Below are 10,563 nucleotides of genomic sequence, written 5' to 3' on the forward strand. Positions count from 1 at the left end.
ATATATATATATATATATATATATATATATGTATATGTATATGTATATGTATATCACATCTTCTTTATCCGTTCATCTGTTGATGGACAACTAGGTTCTTTCCATAGTTTGGCTATTGTGGACATTGCTGCTATAAACATTCGGGTTCATGTGCCCCTTGGAATCACTAGGAATCACTACATTTGTATCTTTAGTGTAAATACCCAGTAGTGCAATTGCTGGGTCGTAGGGTAGCACTATTTTCAACTTTTTGAGGGACCTCCATGCTGTTCTCCAGAGAGGTGCACCAGCTTGCATTCCCACCAACAGGGTAGGAGGGTTCCCCTTTCTCTGCATCCTCTCCAAGATCTGTTGATTCCTGACTTGTTAATTTTAGCCATTCTGACTGGTGTGAGGTGGTATCTCATGTGGTTTTAACTTGTATTTTCCTGATGCTGAGTGATGTGGAGCACTTTTTCATGTGTCTGTTGGCCATCTGGATGTCTTCTTTGCAGAAATGTCTGTTCATGACTTCTGCCCATTTCTTGGTTGGATTATTTGTTCTTTGGGTGTTGAGTTTGCTAAGTTCTTTATAGATTTTGGATACTAGCCCTTTATCTGATATGTCCTTTGCAAATATCTTCTCCCATTCTATCAATTGTCTTTTAGTTTTGTTGACTGTTTCCTTTGCTGTGCAAAAGATTTTGATCTTGATGAAGTCCCAATAGTTCATTTTTGCCCTTGCTTCCCTTGCCTTGGGCGATGTTTCTAGGAAGAAGTTACTGCGGCTAAGGTCGAAGAGGTTGCAGCCTGTGTTCTCCTCAAGGATTTTGATGGATTCCTGTCTCACATTGAGGTCTTTCATCCACTTTGAGTCTATTTTTGTGTGTGGTGTAAGGAAATGGTCCAGTTTCATTCTTTTGCATGTGCCTGTCCAGTTTTCCCAACACCATTTGTTGAAGAGGCTGTCTTTTTTCCCATTGGATATTCCTTTCTGCTTTGTCGAAGATTAGTTGATCGTAGAGTTGAGGGTCTATTTCTGGACTCTCTATTCTGTTTCATTGATCTATGTGTCTTTTTTAATGCCAGTACCATACTAGCTTGATGATGACAGCTTTGTAATAGAGCTTGAAGCCTGGAATTGTGATGCCACCAACTTTGGCTTTCGTTTTCAACATTCCTCTGGCTTTTCAGGGTCTTTTCTGGTTCCATACAAATTTTAGGACTGTTTGTTCCAATTCTTTGAAAAGAAAAAAATTGATAGTATTTTGATAGGGATTGCATTAAATGTGTAGATTGCTTTAGGTAGCATAGACATTTTCACAATACTTGTTCTTCCAATCCATGTGCATGGAACATTTTTCCATTTCTTTGTGTCTTCCTCAGTTTCATTCATGAGTACTTTATAGTTTTCCGAGTACAGATTCTTTGCCTCTTTGGTTAGATTTATTCCTAAGTATCTTATGGTTCTGGGTGCAGTTGTAAATGGAATCAACTCCTTAATTTCTCTATGTTCTATCTTGTTGTTGGTGTATAAAATGCAACTGATTTCTCTGCAATAATTTTATATCCTGACACTTTACTGAATTCCTGTATGAGTTCTAGCAATTTTGGAGTGGAATCTTTTGGGTTTTCCATGTAAAGTATCATATCATCTGCAAAGAATGATAGTTTGACTTCTACTTTGCTGATTCATATGTCTTTAATTTCTTTTTGCTGTCTGATTGCTGAGGCTAGGACTTCTAGTACTATGTTGAATAGCAGTGGTGATAGTGGACATCCCTGCCATGTTCCTGACCTTAGTGGAAAAGCTCTCAGTTTTTCCCCATTGAGAATGATATTTGTTGTGGGTTTTTCATAGATGACTTTGATGATATTGAGGTATGTACCCTCTATCCCTACACTCTGAAGAGTTTTAATCAAGAAAGGATGCTGTATTTTGTCAAATGCTTTTTCAGCACCTATTGAGAGGATCATATGGTTCTTGTTCTTTCTTTTATTAATATATTGTATCACATTGATTGATTGGCAGATGATGAACCAAACTTGCAGCCCTGGAATAAATCCGACTGGTCGTGGCAAGTAATCCTTTTAATGTACTGTTGGAACCTATTGGCTAGTATGTTGGTGAGAATTTTCGCATCTGTGTTCATCAAGGATATTGGTCTGTAATTCTCCTTATTGATGGGGTCTTTCTCTGGTTTTGGAATCTAGGTAATTCTATCCTCATAAAACGAGTTTGGAAGTTTTCCTTCCATTTCTATTTTTTGGAACAGTTTCAGGAGAATAGGTATTAATTCTTCTTTAAATGTTTGGTAGAATTCCCCTGGGAAGCCGTCTGGTCCTGGGCTCTTTTTTATTCAAAGATTTTTGATGACTGCTTTAATCTCCTTACTGGTTATGGGTCTGTTCAGGCTTTCTATTTCTTCCTGGTTCAGTTTTGGTAGTTTATATGTCTCCAGGAATGCATCCATTTCTTCTAAATTGTCAAATTTGCTGGCATATAGTTGCTCATAATATGTTCATATAATTGTATTTCTTTGGTGTTGATTGTGATCTCTTCTCTTTCATTCATGATTTTATGTATTTGGGTCCTTTCTCTTTTCTTTTTGTTAAGTCTGGCTAGGGGGGTTTATCAATCTTATTAATTCTTTCAAAGAACCAGCTCCTAGTTTTATTGACTAGTTTCTATTTCATTGATTTCTGCTCTGATCTTTATTATTTCTCTTGTCCTGGATTTAGGCTTTCTTGGCTGTTCTCTCTCAAGTTCCTTTAGGTGCAGGGTGAGGTTGTGTACTTGAGACCTTTCTTGTTTCTTGAGAAAGGTTTGTATCGCTATATACTTCCTCTCAGGACGACCTTTGCTGTGTCCAGCATATTTTTGATCAGTTGTGTTTTCATTATTATTTGTTTCCCATGAATTTTTTCCATTCATCTTTAATTTCCTGGTTGACCCATTCATTCCTTAGTAGGATGCTCTTTAGCTTTTATGTATTTGGGTTCTTTCCAACTTTTCTCTTGTGATTGAGTTCTAGCTTCAGAGCACTGTGGTCTGAAAATCTGCAGGGAATGATCCCAATCTTTTGGTACTGGTTGAGACCTGATTTGTGCCCCAGGATGTGATCTATTCTGGAGAATGTTCCATGTGCACTAGAGAAGAATGTGTATCCTGTTGCTTTGGGATGGAATGTTCTGAATAGATCTGTGATGTCCATCTGGTCCAGCGTGTCATTTATGGCCTTGATTTCCTTGTTGATCTTTTGCTTGGATAATCTGTCCATTTCAGTGAGGGGGGGTGTTAAAATCCCCTACTATTATTGTATTATTGTCAATGTGTTTCTTTGATTTTGTTATTAATTGGTTTATATAGTTGGCTGCTCCCATGTAAGGGACATAGATATTTAAAATTGTTAGTTCTTCTTGTTGGACAGATCCTTTGAGTATGATATAGTGGTCCTTCCTCACCTCTTATGATAGTCTTTGGCTTAAAATCTAATTGATCTGATATAAAGATTGCCACCCCAGCTTTCTTTTAATGTCCATTGGCATGGTAAATTGTTTTCCACCCCCTCACTTTAAATCTGGAGATGTTTTTGGCTCTAAAATGAGTTTCTTGTAGACAGCATATTGATGTTTTGTTTTTGTTTTTTAAGAAAAATGTAGGGACTAACACACCCTTTTAATGTTTTTAAATATTTTTAAGGTTTAAAAAGTGTTAAAGTTTGTAGTTCCTAGTTTTCCTAGGAAAACTTATCTGAATGAATATCCTAATGGCAAACCATTATAGAATGTTTCAGTTGCATGGGGAGCAGAAGGGTAGGGATTTTCTTCACAGCACCCCAGCTTTCTTCATGAGAATGTCAGAGGTACACTGGTTTCTATTACTGTGACATCCATTACGTGATCGAAGTTGCTTTTCCTTCAGCAAGGGCTTTATTTGTCAGAAGGGCATTATGCTTGACCTCCAAATTTGGCTGACAATTTACTGATGAGATGCATAACCTTTGGGTTGCTCTGATATTTTGACATATTCGTTGGGTTCTGGCCATATCCTGGAAGGCCACCATAACTTCTGGATCCTGCATGGCTGCAAGAACCTCTGGATCACTAAGAATTTCATTGAGTCCAGGCATTCCTGCCATTCCAGGCACCCCCCCTGCCATTCCAGGCATTCCTCCAGGAAAATAACCAGGCATTCCCCCAGGAAATCCACCTGGGAAAGAGCCATACTGAGCTCATGATTGTCGTCTGGGTTCTTCCTCCCTCTGGGCTCTCTCATGTTCTTCCCAAGCTTACTTAACCCTTTCTATTCTTTCTTTGATCTCTTGCTCTTCACGTTTTCACTCATACCTTCTCCAAGGTTGAGTAATTCTCTGGGCCCTTGGTTGAACTTCTTTCAGCATTGCACTAACATCTTCATCATAATCCAGTTTACAAGCAAGGGCAAGATCATGTGCTGCTTCTTTCCAATGGCCCAGAAGTCTATGTGCTTTCCCACGCCACTTATAAGGCTGAGCTGAATCAGGATTTATTTCAATAGCTCTGTCGCAGTCTTGAATGGCAGCATTTGGCTTCTGTAATTTGATGAAGACACTGGCTCTCTTGGCATACAGAATGGCCAAGTGAGGATTTAGTTTGATGGCATCTGTGAACAAGTCAACGGCTTTCTGTAGTTCACCATCATTTAGGGCATCAATGACAGCCACTTTTTTATCATTTGCCTGATTCATCATTTCCTTGGTTAACTCTACATTTTCATCTCCCATTTCTTGAGCATCAGTATTTGGTTCAATCACACCTTCATTGTCAATTTCTAGATCACTTTCCTCACTTAATGGTTCATCTGTCTTTATGTTTTCCTTTGCCTTCTTACTATCTGGTTTTTCTTCCTTGATACTGTCTTCTGATTTAGTTTTATGAGTGGCAGGTGGTATTTTACCCCCAATGCTCTCCACCCACTCCCGCAGGAAATGCATTTCCTCGGTGTGCAGAATGCTTGGATCCTGCTTACACATTTTCACGAAGGCCTGAAGCTCACTCACTTTGAGGGGGTCCATGGTCCAGAGGCAGTGGAAGGCAGCAGGTGCGACTGAGGTTGAGACCCAATTCCAGGCACAGGTATTAGCTCAGCATCTGGTTTTTTGCTTGTTTGTTTGTTTGTTTTTAATCCATTCTGATACCCTGTGTCTTTAGATTGGGGCATTTAGCCCATTTACATTCAGGGTAACTATTGAGAGATATGAATTTAGTGCCATTGTATTGCCTGTAAGGTGACTGTTACTGTATATTGTCTCTGTTCCTTTCTGGTCTACTGCTTTTAGGCTCTCTCTTTGCTTAGAGGACCCCTTTCAATATTTACTGTAGGATGGTTTGGTGTTTACAAATTCTTTCAGTTTTTGTTTGTCCTGGAAGCTCTTTATCTCTCCTTCTATTTTCAGTGATAGCCTAGCTGGATATAGTATTCTTTTTTTTTTTTTTTAAGATTTTATTTATTTATTTGACAGGCAGAGATCACAAATAGGCAGGCAGAGAGAGAGAGACAGAGGGAAGCAGGCTCCCTGCTGAGCAGAAAGCCCGATGCAGGGCTCGATCCCAGGACCCTGAGATCATGACCTGAGCCAAAGAAAGAGGCTTTAACCCACTGAGCCACCCAGGCGTCCCTGGATATAGTATTCTTGATTGCATGTTTTTCTCATTTAGTGCTCTGAATATATCATGCCAGTTCTTTCTGGCCTGCCAGGTGTCTGTGGATAAGTCTGCTGCCAATCTAATATTTTTATCATTGTATGTTACAGACTTCTTGTCCTGGGCTGCTTTCAGGATTTTCTCTTTGTCACTAAAACTTGTAAGTTTTACAATTAGATGACAGGGTGTGGACCTATTTTTATTGATTTTGAGGGGGATTCTCTGTGCCTCCTGGATTTTGATGCTTGTTCCCTTTGCCATATTGGGGAAATTCTCTACAATAATTCACTCCAATATTCCTTCTGACCCCTCTCTCTTACTTCTTCTTCTGGAATCCCAATTACTCTAATATTTTGTCTTATGGTATCGCTTATCTCTTGAACTCTTCCCTCGTAATCCAGTAGTTGTTTGTCTCTCTTTTGTTCAACTTTTTTATTCTCTGTCATTTGGTCTTCTATATCACTAATTCTCTCTTCTGCCTCATTTATCCTAGTAGTAAGAGCCTCCATTCTTGATTGCACCTCATTAATACCATTTTTTTTCTCAACTTGGTTAGATTTTAGTTCTTTTATTTCTCTAGGAAGGGTTTTTATTTCTCCAGACAGGTTTCTCTAATATCTTCTATGCCTCTTTCAAGCCCAGCTAGCACCTTGAGAATCGTCATTCTGAACTCTAGATCTGACATATTACCAATGTCTGTATTGATTAGGTCCCTAGCCTTCAGTACTGCCTCTTGTTCTTTTTTTTGTGGTGAGTTTTTCCACCTTGTCATTTTATCCAGATAAGAATATATGAACGAGAGAACAAAATACTAAAAGGATGACAAAGACCCCAGAAAAATTTATGCTAACCAAATCATAAGAGACTCCACACTGGGGGGAGAAGAAGGAGTGTAAAAATAAATAAATAAATAAATAGATTTGTATATATTTATATTAGACCGGTGAATAGAACAGAGCCACCCACTTGATTTTGGATGTATTTTGGTCTCTTAGAAGAAACTACCTCTCAATATTTTAAAGAAAGAAAAATATATATATTAATAAATAAGGGTAAATATGATGAAGGGATGGAATATGACTGTAAAGATGAAAAATTTTTTAAAAATTCTAAAAAAGCATTTGATAAGATAAGTTGGTTGGAAAAAGAAAGAGAAGAAAACAAAAAAAAAGAGAAGAGAATGTGCTCAGGCTGGAGACTAGAACAAATCCCTGTGCTAGACTTAGGGTATATTTTGTTCTATTAGAACAAATTGTATCCCAAAATTTTTTAGAAAAAAAAAACCCTATGTGCATACAAAAAATAAGGCTAAATACAATGAAGGATAAAATATGACTATAATAATGAAGGTTTAAAAAGATTTTTTAAAGAAAGTATTGTTAAGATAAAGTAGTTTAAAAATGTTAAAAGAGGAAAACTTTAAAAAATTGAATAAGAAAAAATATTTTAAAAATTTAATTAAACTTTGCAAGACTAGAGGATCATGGGGAAAAAGCCATGAATTCCAAGCATTGCTTTCCCCTAGCTCTGGAGTTCCGCTTTTCTCCTTGATCCAGGAGCTTGGTCTTGACTGGATGTTCTTGCAACTGTTCTGGGGGGCGGGGGGCCTGTTGCCTGTGATTCTCAATTGTCTTTGCCTGAGGCGGAATTGTACCGCCCTTGCCAGGGGCCAGGCTAAATAATCTGCTCAGGTTTGCTCTTCAAGTTTTTGTTCCCTGTATGCTTTCTGTAGAGCTTTGGAGGATGGGAATGAAAATGGTGACCTCCTAATCTCTGGCCCAGAAGAGCTGAGAGCTTGGCGCCCCACTCCTCAGTGCACCTTTGGAGAAAAGCGCTCAATCACTCCTGTCTCCCTGGCCTTTGGCTGCATGCCAAGCTCCCCCATCCTGTGACCCAGCGTCTCTGTCTCTGGCACACAGCCCCGCCTGGAGTCTACAAACCCAGCAGATCACTGCCTTTCTTCCAGGGAGGTTTCCCCAGATCTGCCACTTGTGGGGTCCTTGCTCAAAGAGCAGTTGCCCATCTGTGCTGTGGATCACAGTTTAAGGTAACCCTGAGCTGAGAGCTCGCTCCTCGGCTCCGTCTCTGTAACTGGCTTCCCCACTCTATTACCTGTGAGCTCTGCTACACTCAGACAGCCCCGATCCTTCTTTACCCCGAGGGACCTGAGACCAAGCTGTCCCTGCAAGGCTTCACCCCCTTTTAGCCTCGGAGCAATGTCCCTCAGTGGAGCAGACTTCTAAAAGTTCTGACTTTATGTTCCACTGATCCACTGCTTGCCAGGAGCTGGTCCTTCCCCCTGCAGTCTATATTCCTGTCACTTTGGATTCTCTTCTCTGCATGTCCTACCTTTCAAAAAGTGGTCGATTTTCTGTTCCTAGAATTGCTGCTCTTCTTCTCTTTGATCTTCTGTTGAGTTTTTAGGTGTTCAGAATGGTTTGATAACTATCTAGCTGAACTCCTGTGACCTGATGTCATTTCAGTCTGCTACTCCTCTGCCATCTTGCCACCAATCCCCAAATTAGTAATTTTAAAAAGAATTTTTGAGGAAGAAAAATACAGCTTTTACAAATCTATCCACTTTCTCTCTCTGTTTGTGTTTCATCAAATATTTTGTCAACATTTAACTACTCTTAGTCCCACTTGGATGGAAATGACATTTTCAATAATTCAGAATAATTAAGAATAATTAAGAGAGAGGGCATTTTCAGCAAATTTAGTGACATTCTTTATATACATTTGTAAAGTATAATAACTTTTAAATAGATTATTTATGAGAGGACAAAAACTTGAATCAAGGAAAAAGTGTAAAACAATGAGAGAATGTTTTAAAAAACTGATATCACTGAGAATTATGAAAGATTCTGAAGTGCTACACAAGGAATTTCACAACAAAGAAGATAATGGCAACTTAAAAAGATATTATATACACTTATATGATTCTTTAAAATGATGATGGATTTATTATTGTGAAGATAAAAATTTGCATAAATCAACATCCTTCAGGATAGAAAAGTATCAATTACAATATCAGGACAAAATATCTCTTACAAAAATCTCAAAAAAAGGAAATACTATATACTGATAAATAAGCAATAAATCAGGAAGACATATCAACAATGAGTGTATTTGTATATTGTAGCTAACAATGCAGTTTTTGCATATATAAGTGACAAGAAGAAGAGCTATAGGTTTTCTGCGAACTGGCAGATGATTAATTTATTTCAAATTGAAGTAAGTTAGAGGTAGTTATATAGTGCTTTTTATGCTATTTTAAATACAGACTTTATTAAGACAATAAAAAACAAAAACAAAAATAAAACCACACACACTTCTCTCTCCACAGAAGAATCATCTATTTTTTTGGTTTGTTTTGCTTTTTTTAAAGATTTATTTGAGGGGCACCTAGGGCTCAAATGGATAAGTGTCTGCCTTCTGCTCAGGTCATGATCTCCAGGTCCTGGGACTGAGCACCATGTCATGTTCCCAGCTGAGGAGGGAGTCTTCTTCTCCCTCTCCCTCTGCCTCTCCCCTTGCTTGTGCTCTCTTAGTCTCTCTCTCAAAGTGAATAAATGAAGTCTTTTTTTTTTAAATTTTAAAAATAAAAAATAAAGATTATTTGAGAGAGAGAACACACAAGTAGGAGGGGGGCCAGAGGGAGAGGGAAAAGGAGAGAGAATCTCAAGCAGATTCTGTGTGAGCTTGGAGCCCAGTGTGGGTCTTGAGTTCATGACCCTGAGATCATAACCTGAGCTGAAACCAAGAGTTGGACACTTAACCAGCTGGGCTACCCAGGTACCCTGATCCATTTTTGACACAGAATTATTAAACTATACTTGGAAAGTTCTTTACTTGAAAGGGAAATTTTATGTGTGTGTGTGTGTGTGTGTGTGTGTGTGTGTGTGTATGTGTGTGTTTTATTTTTTTCATGGTTTGTATTATTGAGGTATTTGCTTTTGTTTTGGACATTTGTTTTCTTTTATCAAAATTTAATTTTTTTTCAAGAAGTTTAAGATTGAAAGCAAAATTGAGAAGAAGATGCAGAGATTTCTCATGCTCCCTGGTCCCACACATGCATAGCTTTTCCTATTATCAATGTCTCTCTTTCTTGTGGCACATTTGTTAGAACTGATGAACCAACAAGATGCATGATTATCATTCAAGGTCCATAGTTTATATTAGGGTACACCCTTGGTATTGTCTATTCTATGGGTTTAGAAAAATGTATAATGACTTGTATTGATCATTATGGTATAATAGAATATTTTCACTGTTCTAAAAATCCTCTCTGTTCTACCTGTTCATCTTCCCCCCCCAACCCCCAAGAACCACTGATCTTTTTATTTTCTCCATGTTTTGCCTTTTACAGATTTTTGTATAGCTGGAATCATATAGTATGCAGCTGTTTCATATTTTTTTAATCTAATAATATGCATTTAAATTTCCTCCATGTTCTTTCATGGTTTAATAGTTCATATCTTTTTAGTGCTGTATAATACTCAATTTTCCAGATGTATCACAGTTTATCCATTCACCTGCTGCAGGACATTTTGGTGGCTTCAGAGTTTGGCAGTTATGAATAAAGCCATTATAAGCATCTGTGAGCAGGTCTTTGTGTGGACCGAATTTTAAGCTCCTTTGGGTAAATACCAAGGAATGCAACTGCTGGATTGTATGGTATTCAGTTTTATAAGAAACTGCCAAACTGTCCTCCAAGTGGCTGTACCACTTTGAAATGAATGAGTTTCTGTGCTCCATATCCTCTCCTGGATATAGTGTTTTCAGTGTTTCAGGATTTTGGTCATTCTAACAGTGGTGTACTAGTATCTTGTTGTTTTAATTTGCATTTCCCTGAGGACATATGATGTAGAGCATCTTTTGATACGCTTATTTGCCATT

General features: G+C 38.2%; 1 pseudogene; it reads right to left on the minus strand.

The window, feature by feature from the left end:
* Nucleotides 1-3,930: 3,930 nt before the first annotated feature.
* Nucleotides 3,931-5,036, minus strand: LOC111148198 (annotated as a pseudogene).
* Nucleotides 5,037-10,563: the final 5,527 nt, after the last annotated feature.

The sequence above is a fragment of the Enhydra lutris genome, unplaced genomic scaffold (genome assembly GCF_002288905.1).
Source record: "Enhydra lutris kenyoni isolate GAN:26980312 unplaced genomic scaffold, ASM228890v2 scaffoldscaffold18, whole genome shotgun sequence".
In the NCBI taxonomy this organism is placed as follows: Eukaryota; Metazoa; Chordata; class Mammalia; order Carnivora; family Mustelidae; genus Enhydra; species Enhydra lutris.